The 17,037-nt window shown below is 45.3% G+C and overlaps 1 long non-coding RNA gene across 34 annotated transcripts; it reads right to left on the bottom strand.

Moving 5' to 3' along the window:
- Window positions 1–3,357: 3,357 nt before the first annotated feature.
- On the bottom strand, window positions 3,358–10,088 carry LOC119269324. Of its 34 annotated transcripts, none has more exons than XR_005133537.1 (8): window positions 9,479–10,084; window positions 9,254–9,397; window positions 8,949–9,129; window positions 8,387–8,509; window positions 7,181–7,621; window positions 5,546–6,448; window positions 4,763–4,841; window positions 3,358–4,352 (listed from the first exon to the last, which is right to left on the bottom strand). It is a non-coding gene; the product is annotated as an uncharacterized LOC119269324 (long non-coding RNA). The 34 variants fall into 34 exon arrangements; XR_005133557.1 differs by having other exon boundaries at window positions 3,358–4,280; XR_005133545.1 differs by having other exon boundaries at window positions 4,763–4,820.
- Window positions 10,089–17,037: the final 6,949 nt, after the last annotated feature.

Below are 17,037 nucleotides of genomic sequence, written 5' to 3'. Positions count from 1 at the left end.
ACATGACCGAGACATGTCTCCGGTCAATAACCAATAGCGGAACCTGGATGCTCATATTGGTTCCTACATATTCTACGAAGATCTTTATCGGTCAAACCGCATAACACTATACGTTGTTCTCTTTGTCATCGGTATGTTACTTGCCCGAGATTCGATCGTCGGTATCCCAATACCTAGTTCAATCTCGTTACCGGCAAGTCTCTTTACTCGTTTCGTAATGCACTATCTCGCAACTAACTCACTAGTTGCATTGCTTGCAAGGCTTATAGTGATGTGCATTACCGAGAGGGCCCAGAGATACCTCTCCGACAATCGGAGTGACAAATCCTAATCTTGATCTATGCCAACTCAACAAGTACCATCGGAGACACCTGTAGAGCACCTTTATAATCACCCAGTTACCTTGTGACGTTTAGTAGCACACAAAGTGTTCCTCCGATATTCGGGAGTTGCATAATCTCATAGTCATAAGAACATGTATAAGTCATGAAGAAAGCAATAGCAGTAAACAAAAACGATCAAGTGCTAAGCTAACGGAATGGGTCAAGTCAATCACATCATTCTCCTAATGATGTGATCCCATTGATCAAATAACAACTCATGTCCATGGTTTGGAAACTTAACCATCTTTGATCAATGAGCTAGTTAAGTAGAGGCATACTAGTGATACTATGTTTGTCTATGTATTCATACATGTATTATGTTTCCGGTTAATACAATTCTAGCATGAATAATAAACATTTATCATGAAATAAGGAAATAAATAATAACTTTGTTATTGCCTCTAGGGCATATTTCCTTCATTACTTATCTTGAACATCATGTTGTTTTAGGTTTCGCTGAGACTAGTAACTACACGAGGATGAAGTCAATACGTGTTAGGTCTCAATCATCAATACCAAAAGGTAAAATAAAATTAGAGCTCTATTTATTTATGGGGCCAAAAGAGCCAACTCAATTATAAAATTATTTACATGCATAGCAATCAAATCAATAGCAACATGAGTTTGATACCAAAATACTTAACTTTCACCATATCATGGAGGAAATAAGCACCTGGGCTCGTCATATTGTTATGTGAAAGAATAGAGTAATAATGATGCATTAATGGGTAGATTGAAAATAAAGAAATTTAAATGTGCTCCAGATTTGGTGGTTCATGTGAACATCTTCCCCAATAGTGCAAATCGACAATACAACGGCTTGTCTTGCAAGGGGGTGAAACAATCTTAGATTCACACCTTCTTGGGTGGGTGACTCGAAACTTTTAAAACCCGAGTTTGTCTTGTTTTGTGCAGGTTTGATTTTTCTTGGGGGCTCTTACCGGGTCTTAGAGGAACGTCAAAATGTAAAAGCAACATGGAGACGACTAGCTGGAAGTATCTGATGTAATTTTTAATTTTATCATGTATCTATTTTATTTATGTGTTTTGGATTGCACCTTGGTTAGTTAATCAAAAAAAGTCCCCCGCAAAGAAAAGGTTAATCAAGGAATGTTGGATCGATTGATACAAAATTTATTTAATTTTTTTATCCTTTACCTTTTTTCATTATCCAACGGATACTCCTTCCGTTTTGTGTATAACCTAAAAACTCAAGAGAAAAGGAGTAAGGGCTCGACTCGTTTGATTCATAGTATTTTTGAGGATTTGGATCTTTGGGATCCCTATGTAAGTCGTTTGATTTGATAGGTTGTAATCATTTGAAGTTTTCTAAGGATTGCTCTGCATTCCATTATGGGAGGAAATCTCCATCCGCTCAAATCTCTTTATATAGTATATTCTTCTTTTTCATGTGGTATCAAACATTGTTTACTTAAGTTCATGTAGTTTTTTAGTACTACAAAATTTAATAGCGTATGCTACTTCAATCATTTTGTTTAAATTTCTATGTTTTGAGAATTCTACTACAAATGAAAAGACATAAATTGGCGTGGACCATCTCACATTCAATTATTGCGGCACTAGCACAACGCGTCCATAGTGGCTCAATTGATCATCGTTGTGTTGCCTGCAGCCTGACTGACTTTTGTGGGGTAGTTGGGCGCAGTTTCCTTCCCTTCCCCTCATAAGCGGCGGTTAGGGCGAACTTTTCCTCTCTAGGCTCCGTCGAGTGTGGATTCACCTTCCCTCAGTTATCACTCCAATGACCAGTGGCGGGGAGGGGAACCCTGATGCCTCGACTCTGACTAGTAATTTAGGTTAGGGTCTTTTAGTTCTTGCAGGGGTGACGCTTGGACGGGTAGCGACGATTCTTCTTTGAGTTCTCAAGTTCATCCATATTGGATGAAGTTGAAGGTGCTCCAGCGCAGATTCCCACCATCTTCTTGGAGCATCGAGGATGGGATCTCTTGTTGTGGGTACGCGATGGCGAGATCTGGTGTCAAACGCTTCCGATCAATTCAATGACTCAACAACGACGACTGGGCTCCGAGGTGTTGGTACTTAATTAGGGTCACATGCATAAAGATTTTCCGGCTGTCATGTACAAGGTCAAGCCGGCTCTGATAAAGGAGCGGCGACATTAGTCATTGACGACTCGCTCTGAGTGGTTGTTTAGTGATACAAATACCTTGATGTAATTTTTATTATATACTCCCTCCGTGGCTCAGTCTCATAATATAAGCTTACGTGTTACGATTAAGGTGTGGTGTACTTTGACCATAGATCTTCCTTTTTCAGAGTAAAAAAAGAGGGGCACAGCTAGGCCGCTCATCACGCCCAGATTGCACGCCGTCCCGTCACATATGAAAACTAGTAGACTGCCAGGCCAGGGAAAAATTTGTAAACAATGCTCAAGTTACCCGCCTCGAACGAAAACATTGCAAGCAAGTATCTTCTCTCTATTCCAACAAACACCATGCACTCTGTTTTTTGTTGAACTTCTACCTAGCCCTCTTTGTCCATACATAAACCATCCTCTCAATATGCAGTAACTTGATTATGCATGTGGCTTCTATGTCATTGTTTTGTTGTCTCGCACTACTATGTATGTTAAAAATAAGGCATGTACAAGGCACCTCACCTTAGTAGAAATAGTAAGAAAATATGGCATATGAACAAGAAAACAATCTTTCCACCACATGTTCATTCACAAACTAATAATTCTCTATTTATCTTTGGGCTCTGCTTCCATTTCCACCTAAGATGCATCTCCATCACTTTATCTCACTAATACATATTTTCCTACGGACCTCAAATATACATACAAGAATCACACGACAAGGTTGCATCATTGTCATTCCATCTCTTCTTTCACTTTGGCTCTTTTGGTCATTGCAACACCAGCGTGCGCCGTCTTCACACTGCTCCAAATCTGCCCATGTTTCCATCCGGCTCCAAATACACCCATTTTTTTCTCTAAGTCAGTCATGTCGTAACAAATTTGTACTTTCAGCCTCATAATTTCATTGTTTGGAATGAGGAGGGATTTCAGAGTTCACTTCTCTAAAAGAGAATGCAACACATATTGATACAGATTAGTGATGACCAAAAAATTGCTTCCATAGATGTAAATTACTTCTGTATGAAAATATATTTTGTTTCAAATGTTGATACTCCTTGCTTTTGGAACTTTAGTTTCCTTCATATGGTTTTTTCACTTCCTTTTTTTGGATGGCAACTGTTTTGGGTCAAATTACTTCTATGGCAACTAAATATTGTTTTCATATGGTTAAATTTTGTTTGTTTGGACTGACCATAGAAAATGATTCCTTGAATTGGCAATCGCTTCAATGTAGTACTCCCTCCGTCCCGCAATAAGTGACTCAAAAATGACTCAACTTTGTACTCCTTCCTTCAATTGGAGTATATGTTTTCTTTTCTCATAGGAAAGGAGAGTGCTTTAATTTTTTACAGAACAAAATTGAGATTGATTTATTCTTTAGTTAAAATTGGTGCCACGAATATGTTTCATGGAATCTGAGAATTGTTCCAAACGTATCGATAAAGTACTTCCAATATAGTAAAAATTGGCAGTCTGAGGATTTTGCATTGAACCTCTTTTAAAATGGTGATGAAAGACCACACATGTTGAAGATAAGTTTGGCCTTAATCTAATCGAGAAACAACTGTTTTTCATACCAGACAAGCAACTACTCCTCTCTGACTCAATGTGCCACACCATTCACTCACCAGTGTAATCCATACACATGTTCAGTACCTTTTGAATTTTATGCTCCCGCTTCTCCATGTGTCAACCCCTTTGTTCCTTGTTGACCCTAGCTTGTCTTGATGCAACATCAAGCAACAACAAAATATTACACCTGATATGACATCAAGCTATACAGGAACTATTAGACCACCCAAATTATTGAAGCTTCAGAATTTGTGGCTGGGTCCATGCCTAATAAACTGGAAGAAAACCAAAAGATACTAATTGATATGAATCAACTTGGTTAAGTATGGTCAAATACGATGCACAGTGGAATATCTGCCCTGGAAAACAAAAGAAAAGGAGATGGAAGAAATCATGCACTCAATGGGTGGATGTAAGTTCACGGGAAGACTTGGCTCACATATCATTGATCATGGGTCTGTGTCAATATGGCTCCGGTGCCCAGTTTATCACGGTGTTTTGTTATTATTTTTGATATAGTACTTTCTATTATAGTGTTGAGATAAGCAATTTAGATGTTTTAAATATTCCCAGCTCTTTGGATAAGAAGTATTTCAGTAACTGAATAATCTTTGACCATCCAAAAGAACTACGATGTTTCTTTGGGAATAACAGCAGAACAAAAAATCCGAGAATCATGGCTGACCTATGAGGCGCAGATGTTGTCGAGGACCTATAACCATGCCTCCTCTCCTTTGCGCAACCTTGAAACCACGAGTAATTACCTGGCATTATTTCATTATCTCAGCTGGTTTTATGACTTCGAACATATGAGAGTACTCTAACATGTAAAATAATTCTTTCTCAGGTTCCAAATAAGTCAACAGTAGGTCAAAAATAGAGGTGAAACATTGCCAGGCAGGCAGACACACAACAACAACCGATGATTATAGCTTAAGGTCCAATGAGGATAATATAAGTAGTGGAAAACGGAATTTTGTATCCACATCCCTATTGATCAAGGAGTAAGTCAACATGATACAAGGAACGTACAACAACACCCGAGACAATATAATTACAACACTGCAGAAAAATTAGAGATCCATGTAATCAAATATCTCTTTGTTAAATTTTAGCTGAACAACTTAACTTATAGAGTGTCGATGGTTCAGATCTTTTTCCTTTTAATTAACATGTGAGTTATTATAAAGTGGGTAATTTCTTTTTGCGGTATATAAAGTGGGTAATTCATATAGACTAAGACATGGAAAAAGGGTGTAGGTGGTGCAAATTCATAGCAAGTTTTATATTGGATGCACACAAACAACTGTGTGGACACACAAAAAGAAAACAATCACTTTGAAAGTTTGAATAGAAATGTCTAAATGAACATCAGATGGTCTAGTGTCTCCACTGAGAGCACTACATGGACCCCTCATTAACAATTTAGCAATGAACAAACAATTCTAGTATTTAGACATGAGAATACCTTGTACAGAATTTCAAAGCCATAAAAAACATTACCACTGGTTTGGGTATCCTGGAAATAAAACAGAGGTAATAAATTCCTTATAACTAATCAGGTGAACATAGAAAATTGATTACCTCTGGTTTGATCCCATGTGCTCTAGCCAAAAATAGATCAAATTGGCAGGATATCCTATAAGGAAACAAATCTAGCAAGGAAACTGATTATTATTATATCTAATTTCCAGCTACCAGTGGTAGGCGCAAAGTGGAACACTATTACGTAGGACAACAAATTTGGGCAGGAGGAAGTATAATGGTTATGAATGCCAGGCAAAGTGTATTAAGTTCATAACTATGAGCATGCAAATAATTTATATGAAGGGTCCCTTTTCTTCTGCGTAAGTCAGACATACTGTATGTATGTGTAATGTGTCAACCTGTACACAAATACAAAATATATATTACAACAGAAAATGCGTGAATATGATGATGAATATCTTATTCTGAACTCTTTTGCATCTTGTATAATGGACAGGGATTGAGATTCTAATTTCGGCACTACTGGAGAGTATGTTGTGTGCAAAACGAAACTACATGCAGTAATCTACATGATTGTTCGTACCAACAGAGAAACAATTTTGCATTTAGTAGATGTGTGTATGTTTCAGGGTTACTTTCACAATATTTAGTTGCTATAGAAAAAACACTTCAGGCTAGCAAATAGAATTAACCTAGTACATAGAAGGTAGAGAACTGACCGCTGCAGTAAATTATGAACTGATATCACACATAAAATAGTAACATACCCCAAAATCTATTCCTCGCAGCTCCCCACAAGTCTTCCTTCGCCCTCTTCTGCTCCACCAACCCCTGTTATGATTTCTCTCCCCTTAAATCACTCTTCTTACTCCGCATACCATCTCTGTCTCCCCAGCCCAAACATGCTAGTACCGTCAGTAGAGTGTCCGGCACCCCACGAAAGAAAACACAATACAACCCACACATGAATAATGATGTAAACATACGTGAAATTATGAACGCTCCAAGAAAATCATTCTGTAAATAACTTGAATGGTGTGTTGATATGCAGAAACATCTACTTCTTTACAAGACATTTACTTGTTTGGATTGCAAAACAAATATTGTTGTAGGAAATGATCTATTGGAAACTGGTACAAAACTTCAAACATCTTTACTGCTGGACATAGAACAAGCACACAACATCCTGTAATTATTTAGTTGCAGACGTACATGCATGACAGCCAACATATATAAAGTCTTGTGATGAATTGTGTTCAATGGTGAAAGAAACTTGCAGCGAAGTGTTTCCTATTAAATGACCTCCCAAACCCAATGTTGGTTGGTCCACCCTACTAAGCTGTGCTATGTCAATAATCAAAAGAAATATATGCTTGTTTTACCACTGGCAATCATGAAAAGCCTACTGACTTTCGAATATAACTTTATCTGAAGATTATGTTATTTGCCCCGTCGACTTTGTTGCCTAGCTGGACAATCAGTACTGCAGTTGCCTAGATCCTACCCTCCTACGGACACTTATGTTCTAATCTGGAGATGAGGTGAGTACAGGGGTCACCCATGGATATATTGTCTAGACGATGAGATAGCACAGGAGATGAAGCAATGTGTGTACCTGGACGCCGCACTGGTTGAGGCACTTGATGGCGACTGATAAGCGCCTCCTGTTGCCGATAAAATCAATTGTTCTTGACCTTCGTTTAGGAGAATATCCAGAGTCAATGTGAAAGCATACGACTACATTTTCAATAAAATGGCTGAGAAATATTCATGTTTTTATGGAAGCACAACATGCTCGGGAGGGTAAAACTATCAAATTAGAGCAAGGATAATTACAGGAATCCAATTTAATAAAACACATTTGAGAAATTAAGGAGATCATCTCAATACTGAATTACGAGGGTGGGTGATCCTCTAGGATTCCAGATCAATAAACACAACGTGGTGCGTGGTACGTTCCCCCCGACTCAAGGGAAACAGTAGATTGATTAGAAATTCATTCTTGCTTCCTGTCGCATTGTCCACCTGTCTTGTTTCCTCGCAGCTCCACCTTCCCCTGCAGCAACAGCCAGGCCCTAAAACACCGAGCTCCTCTGCATCTCAGCGGGAAAGATAGAGAGATCGGATTGCATCTCACAAGCACACTTTAAAACATGAGTTGATGGATGGCATCCGTAGCCGAACCCTAGTAACAATTGTGTATTATTGATTGGCACAATCAGAACCTAACTAACAACCACCTTTCAGTGTCAGTAGATCTATAGATGTTGCATCCCACTTCACGTCCTAAGATTGTCTACAAAAACTTCACGTCCAAGTGACAGAAGCACAAAGGCTTCCATCAACAAAATAATTTTTTCATAACAAAATCTCTGCTATAAAGGATGCAACTATGACGAAGATATGCCTCTGTGTTTACCTTACATCATCAGAAGTTCAAAACTAATGCTAGATTTATTTTTTATAGAGAGATGCTAGATATGATAATACAACAGTAGTAAATGCCACATGATCCATTTGTGCAACGTCTGCCCTCCAATTCTTATTTAAGTGCTGGAATTAAAAGGGCAAAGCAGTGGGACATCACCACCCACCCATTAAATTTTTTGGATATTAACAATATGACTTTAAGGGGAAAAATCCTCACTGAACAGTAAGCTCCCATTGCTAATCTAATAAAAATAATTGATCAAAATATGCAGGTTTGGCCCCTATCCCAAAGCTACTCCCTAATGTGCCTTAGTGGAATATAGTCTGCCGCAATCAAAAGATGAAATAAACAGCAGCGACATTGCATTAGGGAGGTTCGTTGCGTACATACCAGATGTACTCGGCGACGAACACGGTAGTCTCAATGGCGAGGGCCAGAACCTTCAACCCAGATGCTCCTCCCGACGCCCCACACCCTTGCTGCCGCCGACTTCGTGTGGATGGCTTACTTGTCCTGCACCATGAATTGGGCACGACAAAGATTTTACTTTTAGGAAACAAATTTACCATAATGTGAAAGCACTGTAATTATCCGGCATAGCAGGACATTGACTTTATGCTTGCAGATTTATCACCTCTAGTAACGGTTGCCAAATTGCCACAACGATAGAGCCCCAACCAGATTACTGATCTATCTTAACTCTCAAGTATTAACTTATTAAATGTAAAATTCAGATGCAAGTGCAGTAGATTTATCACCTCTAGCAACGGTTGCCAAATTGCCACAACGATAGAGTCCCAACCAGATTACTGATCTATCTTAACTCTCAAGTATTAACTTATTAAATGTAAAATTCAGATGCAAGTGCAGTAGATTACTGCAGTTTAGCACTAACTGTACAACCAACAATTAAGATTTCAGAGGGCAAGCACTGTAGAATAGCATATGCTACCTTCACATCGGGTCCATGAGGTGTCGTGCAGCCACTGTGCGAAACCGACAGGCTCAGCCACGGTATGGGGCACACTTATCTTCAAATCCCGACAATCAACATCGTCCCACACTGGAAGATGCCAAGGCAATTCTGAACCTGACGCCCTACTGTTCTTTAATCTCTACATCCCAAATCAACTCTGGATCAACCAAAACAATAAAAAAACATTAGTAAGTACTAAAAGGGAAATTAATGGCCGAATTTGGATATTTCTGCATGCATCAGACATGCAAAAGTACTGATTCTAGGCAGATGAATCGTACATTTGGATGCTTGGACGGACTGGTTGCATCAAAGATAATTAAGCTCTCAGTGTTAGCAAGTATAATGCTTAAATACTGGCAGAATCATGTTCCTCACGCATGGTGTTGCAATATTGCTTTTGGCGTCTAGCTCAACCAAGACAGCTGAGATGAGACAGCAAGGAAGCTGGTCAGTGTTGTACCTCAAGGATTTTCCTTCTGAACAAATTCAGCAAAATAGATTACCTGGCATATAATCACCCAGTCGCTCCCAAGGTCCAAAGGCACAGGAGACTGCGACCGGGACCTTCGCAAGAGGCCGGTCATGATGGCGGTCAGACGTCGATCCCGCAGCTCGGCAAAAGGCGGCCATGGCTCGCGAGGCGCACGTGCGCAGTGCAGTCAGGGCATCGCGGATCGAGGAGGTTGAGGAGGAGGTGCGACGCTCGCGCCACAGACGACCGGCGACGGACCAGAGTTGGCGGAAGGAGAGGGCCATGAATCGGGGCGAGCTCGGCGGCCGCGGATGAACAAGGGTCGGAGAGAGAAGGAGGAGAACGGAGAGGAAACATGAGGCGGGTAGGTTGCGCGAGATCGCCGGTGTGGCCCTCGTCGGCGGCGGGGCTCCCGGCCAGATCTACGTATGGTGGGGTGGTGGCTCTGGCTGGAGGTAGGGAGACGGAACCGCCCCGCCGCTGCCATCCCTGGGCGCGGCGCGGCTTCGCCGGCCGGCCCTCCGGCAGCGGCGTTGCGGGGAGCGGTGGGGGCGGAGCGGGCCTTGGCGGCAGCGCGGAGCGTGGCGGCTGGGCAAACCCTAGCGCTGTTTTAGATCGAGGGGAGCCTCGTTCCCGTCGGAGCTCGAGGGGTTTTTTTTCGTAGGTATTTTGTCGTTCGATTCAGTTAATAACGACGGGAGTTTGGGCGTGTGCGGGACTCGATCCCGGGGTTTTTCTTGATTTTTCGCGGCTGAAGGGATGGTAGAAGGAAGTATCAAAAAAGTACCAAAAAAGATCGAATATGATGGGACGAAAATAAAACTCGGAACGCGACCTACCAACTGAGACATTAGGAATAGAGATGCACCGAAAGCGCCGCGCACGGGCGGGTGCGTCAACTCGGGACGACAGCGCCCGCTTCCCCTCCCAGCCCACCGCGTGGCCGCCTCCTCCGCGCAGTCGTCCGCCCACACACAACGTGAGATGCCGTAACGTGTCCGTCGCATATTTAATCTGTGGCAACCGTGTGGCGACATTATCACCTTCACCTGTTTTCTTTTTGCGGGGCACACCTTCACCTGTTGTTAGCAACGCCACTAGCCCAGGCTGTTGGGCCATCAGTGCTCCAGGGTCGATGGATGGCACACCAGAGGCTACTGCCCGTTCAATCATGGTCCGTTCTACGTGACACGGGCAGGACGGCACCACCCTCCTTATCCACAATTCCACACAGCGATGGCCATGTCCGGGGCCCGGGGGCACCACACCTGCCCGTGTCAAGCGTCGTCCCCGTCGCCCAACCAAACGGACGCAACATGGACGGACAGCCCGGCACTGCGTGTGCCGCTGCATGCGTGTACTGATCCGTCGATTTGACGCCGCACCTAGTCCTAGTCCTAGCAGAGAATCGCAGTACGCTGCAGCAATTATAGGCGTCGAGCCAACAGTGGTAGTAACAAGCAAGCAAGCAACCTTATCCTCTCGCTGTCTAGCCCTTGTTCGGGAGGACATGCGCACATGCTTACCATGCAGTGATGCTGATGCAGAGTTGATGGCTTGATCAAATCCACTCCACCCCCGACAAACGGAGCATAACTCCAAAGCAATCTCCTCTCGCAAATGCCACAGGACCAATAATACTCGGCTCGGCATCCTCTCGTGTAAAACTACCTACCCTATCGAAATGGGTGTTGGCACACGTGACGTGACCACCTCATTGTCATTGGCGACAATTATCAACCCAAATGAAGAAGAAGAGTCAAGGTGAAGAGAACTATACACAGCAAGTCCACGTCCGCCGACTCGACACGTCTGCGCCTGCGCGCGGCATGGCCGGTGGCTGGTCTGGCCCCTCGGCGGCCGGCCGGCTCACCAGCAGCGACTGAGTGGGTCTCCGCCTAATTAGCCAACGGTTGGCGTCACCGTGCATCATCGTCGCTCTACCTGGCTCCACACGTACGTTGACGCTTGTACGCTCGCTCTGATCCGGCCGGCCTGATTGTGTCCTGCGCGGCGTCAATCGCGCATCTTCACGCGCAAACTTCTTTCCATCCCTGCGCGAACATGCCGCATCAATTATGCGACGGCGCCGCCGATTAATTCAAGTACGGGGCTCCGCTCCGCCCGTCCCGTTTTCAAAACCGTACTACAGTGATAGCGATGCATGCAGTGATGGCTCATGGCGTGCACTACGCATTTATGCGCTTCGGTTCACACCGCCAGATGATGGTGGTGCCTGTCACGTCGCATGGGCTTCGGTTCGACTTGGAGTGGAGCGGTCAGAGAGAGCACCCCGGCCGCCAACGCTAGGAAATACTCGTACGACCGAACCGATGCCAAGAGACAAGGTCCACGAAGTTTCTTTCCGCTTGCTGCGGCGAAATTTATGCGACGGACGGAGTGTGACAGGTGCAGCACCGAATTCCCATCGGCCGAACTTTGGATGCTGCCCCGACCCTTTCGGCAGGGTCGCGGCGAGAGATGATGATAAACGGCTTTTTGCTTCGGAGGGCACGAGGAAGGTAGTTTCTCTGAAGCTACAACCGTTTCGTTTCGAATCTCAACGGACCATGCACTACCAGAATCGCCCCCTATGCCGACGGCTAGGGCCGTCGGCATAGCCCTGAGTCCCGTCGGGACAGACCTATGCCGACGGCCCCGTCGGCATAGGGCCGTCGGCAACATATACGTCGGCATAGCCAGGGAGGCCGTCGGCATAGAAAAGCCGTCGGCATAGATGCTTTCCTGACGGGGGCCGTACATCTATGCCGACGGCCGTCGGCAACAATCACGCCTAACGGCGGCCGCCGTCAAATCTGCCCAACGACTGGTCGCCACGTGGCACCCCTAAGCCGACGGATAGTTAAAAACTATGCCGACGGCTAGACCGTCGGCATAGGTGTGCCACGTGGCGACCAGTCGCTGCTCGTGGATCAGGGATATGCCGACGGCTGGGCCGTCCGCATAGTTTGAAACTAAGCCGACGGCCAAGCCGTCGGCATATTCCTTCATACAGAGCTCCCAGTAGCTGACACGTGGGCGCCTATGCCGACGCATAGGTGCCACGTATCAGCTACTGGGAGCTCACGCCAGCCCTATGCCGACGGCCCGGCATAGCCGTCGGCATAGTTTGCCTTTGCTTTTTTTTCTTTTTTCTGTTTGTTTTCAAATCAATTCAATTCAAATAACAGGACATATCAGCAGATATATATGATGGAATAGACATATAAAACACAACGGGATATCATTCGGCACCATCACAACAATACATGCATAAGCATCATCACACACAAGTCTCTAAATGATCATCATCACAACCAACATAAGCATAAGCATATAGAGAAGCACACAAGTCATCTAAATGATCATCATCACACACAAGTCATCTCAAGCATCATCACCACACACAAGGATCATCGAGCACCACGGAGGTCGTCACCGCCAAGACCGCCGAAGCCCAGGTCGTCACTGCTAGCAGCAGCGCTACCGCCAAGACCGCCTCCGCCTCCGTGGATCGGAGTGGTCGGGCTCCGTGTCTCCGGAGTGCTGCGAAGACCACCGCCAACGGTAGATCCACCTGTTCCCTGGATGTTAAAAAGACATATGCACGGGATATATGACTGTGTTGAAAGGCATGACATGCTTTGGGTGAATAGATTGGGGATGAACTAACCGGCGAGGGGCCAGCGTTCTGTGCCACAAACTCCTCAAAGCTCAGCAACACTGGTTGTGCTGGAGGGCATTGTGCTGAAGGGAACTGAGGACACCTATCGGCCGCCATTTCCTGAAAAGCCTGCTGCATCTGGCTATCCCTTTGCACTTGGTGTTCATAAAGCCTCTGATGCCACGCCATGGTCTCCTGGCGTGTGTGCTCCAGGTAGGCCTACGGTATGACATGATGGAACTCATAAAACTACTAAATGCGGAAAATAAAGTGAGCAATGAAGATAAGAGGGAAAATACTTACAGATTGTTGCTCCTGAAAGAGGGACTGTGCACTGGTCACTGGCTGGCTTGTGCGTTGGCTCAGGCTCGGGTCGATCCGATGAAGCTGTGTGTAGGAGATACTAGGAGTGATCACAGCATCGAGAACCGCCTCCTGACCGTGCTCCTTGGGCCCCATCCTCACCACCGCCATGTCGTTCAGAGGCGCCGCAATGGGGTCAGGTGTGTCAGGATATAACTTCAGATACGCTTCGGAGTGGGCCTTCTTCCTACCCGCGGTCTTCTTACCTTAGTACTTGGGCTCGCCAGGCTTGGGGTCCTTCCGCGTATGGGCGATCTCCCACGCCTGCATGTGTGAGAGCGGCCGCTTCAGTTTCTTCTCCTGCACCACCAAACAGAGGTTAGTCATACATAAGAAAGTGATGGTAAATAGAAGAAGAAGAATGTTTAATGGGGTTAGTCATACATTAACTGCCTTGTGGAGATAGTGGTTTCGGTTTCCCTGAGCATGTACTCCCTCGTCCCTCGGTTAGCCTTATTTTTGGTTCTCATAGCCGCCCAGGCTCCATCCTCATCACACCAAAGATCCACCAATGCCGCCCAGGACTCGTCTTTTCCATAACACCAATTTGGACACACCTACATAATAAAAGCATAATGGCTTGTAGGTGTGTCTAAATTGGTGTTATGGAAGCATAAAGCATAAAGCATAATGTACCACAAGGTAATGAAAGCATAATGAAAAATCTTTTATACTTATCGCCAAGAACTCGGGCCTCTCCAAGGTAATGCCCATCCTCCGCGCTTCTTCCTTGGTCATCTTCACACCAAGAACGTCGTGGTAGTATGTGGAGATGGCCACATAGCGCACCTCGTACTGCATCTGGCAGGCCTTCTTCTTGCATTAGCGCAGCACGATATGGTCCGCTCTAGCCCTGTGCTCTGGAAGAACTCGATAGAATTTCTATAATCATGCATGAAACAAGAATGGCTAAGCTCGGCAAGCACTCGCCAGACATGCTCGGGGACATAGCCTCGAACCATCACCGGCATTATCCGCTCAATCCATACATGGTAGTCATGACTCTTCAGGCCGGTCACTTTGCCCGTTGAAAGATTGACTCCCTTACTTATATTCGATGCATAACCATCGGTGAACTTCAAAATTTGTTTCAGCCAGATAAGTACTTCTTTTTTTCTGACGGTTTAAGGACAAAGTCAGCATCTGTCTTGAACCAGTTTTTTCGACCGCCTGTGGGAGGCTTCATGTTCAGGCGTGGTCTATCACAAATTCTCTGTTGATTGTCTCTAGCTTTTACGTTATCCTTCGTCTTATCAGGAATGTTGAGGATCATGTGGAAAAGGGACTCTGCCACATTCTTTTCGGTGTGCATCACATCAATATTGTAAGGAAGTTTGAGGTACCTAAAATAGGGAAGCTGCGAGAAGGGGGTAATGTGAGTCCAGTTGTGAGTCTCACCATATCCCTCGAAGCCTTTGGCTTTGCCTTTGCCTTTGCCTTTGACTTTAGGCTTGAGAGCTTTTAGCTGAGCAAGAATATCTGCCCCCGAAAATGTTGGAATCTCGGTTACTTCATGAACAACCCGTCCTTTCGTGAAGTTCTTCTTGTCTTCCCTGTCTGGATGGTCTGGAGGGAGGAACTGTCAATGCAGGTCAAAGGCTACATACTTGCCACCCTTACTCAGCCAAATCATTCGTAGAGCCTGCATGCACACTGGGCATGTCATCTTCCCACTTGTACACCATCCGCAGAATAGAGCATAGCCGGGAAAGTCATGCATGCAATAGTGCAACCAAACTTTCATCAAGAAATTTCTCTGCAGATCCCGGTCGTATGTCAACCTCGGAAAGTACCAAGAATGGTGCAAAGCATCCACAAGCGGCTGCATAAACACACCCAATTGCTTCCCCGGGTATTCAGGCCCCGGAATGATGAGCGACAAGAACATGGTCTTCCGTTGCATTAGGGCACCGGGAGGAAGATTGAGCGGAATTACAAACACAGGCCAGCAGCTGTATGGATTGGACGGCATACCATATGGATTCAACCCATCACCTGATATGGCTATTCTGACATTCCCAGCCTCGGCTGCTTCCTCGGGGTATTCTTCATCGAAAGACTTCCATGCTTCCCCTCCCGATGGATGTACGATTTTTTTTGGATTGTACCTTATACCTTCCTTGTGCCACTTCATCATTTTGGCAGACTCCTTCGTGATGAAAAGGCATTACAGTATTTTTATAAAATCAAGATAACGAAGAACCTTAACGGGGATGGTTAGCTGCTTTTTCTCACCATCCTCACCGACCACCTCAATGTAACGAGACGAACCGCACTTCCTACAGTACTTGTCATCCGCATACTCGTGCCTAAACAAAAGGCAATTCTTCGGGCAAACATCTATTTTCTCATAATCCATAGAGAGTGCCTTCATGATTTTCTTTGTATCGTACATGCTTTTCGGCAGTTCATGACCCTTAGGGAGGCTGTTAGCCCATACTCCCAGGAATGCTTCGACGCATTTCTGGCTACAGCCGTACTCAGCCTTGACTGCAATCAGTTGCGAGATGGCATCCAGCTGAGATATTTTCGCACCCGCATAAAGAGGTTTCTTCGATGAGGCCAAGACCTCCAAGAAGGCCTTTGCGGTTGCCTCCGGCTCCTCCGGTTCATTCTCTGAAGGTGTCGCATTTGCCATTTCTGCAACAATGACATCATCTAGCATGTCCCTGACCCCTTCGTCCTCATATCCATCGATGCGTTGTCGCATCACCTCCTCTCTACCACGGTCTTGCTCGGCTATGTTTATCGGTGGCATGTCAAAGTTTGGCATATATCCATGCGTGCGAAGGTTCTCACTCATGTCCGTCTGATTTCTACGGTGACGTCTGGCACATCTCGCACAGGGTGTAACACCCCGGATATAACTTTCCCAATTTGTACTCCAACTCTTGCCGTTTCCGGCGTTAAGTTATTTTATTTTCTCGGGTTCGGGTCTTTGTCTCCGTGTGTTGTTATCGTTGTCATGCATCTCATATCATGTCATCATGTGCATTGCATTTGCATACGTGTTCATCTCATGCATTCGAGCATTTTCCCCGTTGTCCGTTTTGCATTCCGGCGCTTCGTTCTCCTCCGATAGTCATTTCTAGCTTTCTTTCGTGTGTGGGGATTAAACATTTCCGGATTGGACCGAGACTTTCCAAGCGTCCTTGGTTTACTACCGGTAGACCGCCTGTCAAGTTTCGTATCATTTGGACTTCGTTTGATACTCCAACGGTTAACCGAGGGACCGAAAAGGCCTCGTGTGTGTTGCAGCCCAACACCCCTCCAATTTGGCCCAAAACCCACCTAACTCTGCTCTATCACCTAGATCGTTCGATCACGATCGCGTGACCGAAAACCGCACCTCGTTTGGACTCTCCTAGCTCCCTCTATGCCTACATATACACCCCCTCCCGAAAATCCGGACCCCCCTCGTCTGAAACCCTAAAAATCCCCTCGCCGCCGCCGCCGGACAAAAATCCCACCGACGGACGTGTCCGTCCCGCTCCCCCCGGCCTGTCTCCGCCCACCACGTGGCACCCGGCCACCGCCGCTGCCGCGGCCCGCACGGGCCCGAG

This window comes from Triticum dicoccoides, chromosome 3A (genome assembly GCF_002162155.2).
Source record: "Triticum dicoccoides isolate Atlit2015 ecotype Zavitan chromosome 3A, WEW_v2.0, whole genome shotgun sequence".
NCBI lineage: Eukaryota > Viridiplantae > Streptophyta > Magnoliopsida > Poales > Poaceae > Triticum > Triticum dicoccoides.
The sequence above is the reverse complement of the archived record's forward strand: the minus strand, read 5'-3'. Positions and strand labels throughout refer to the sequence as shown.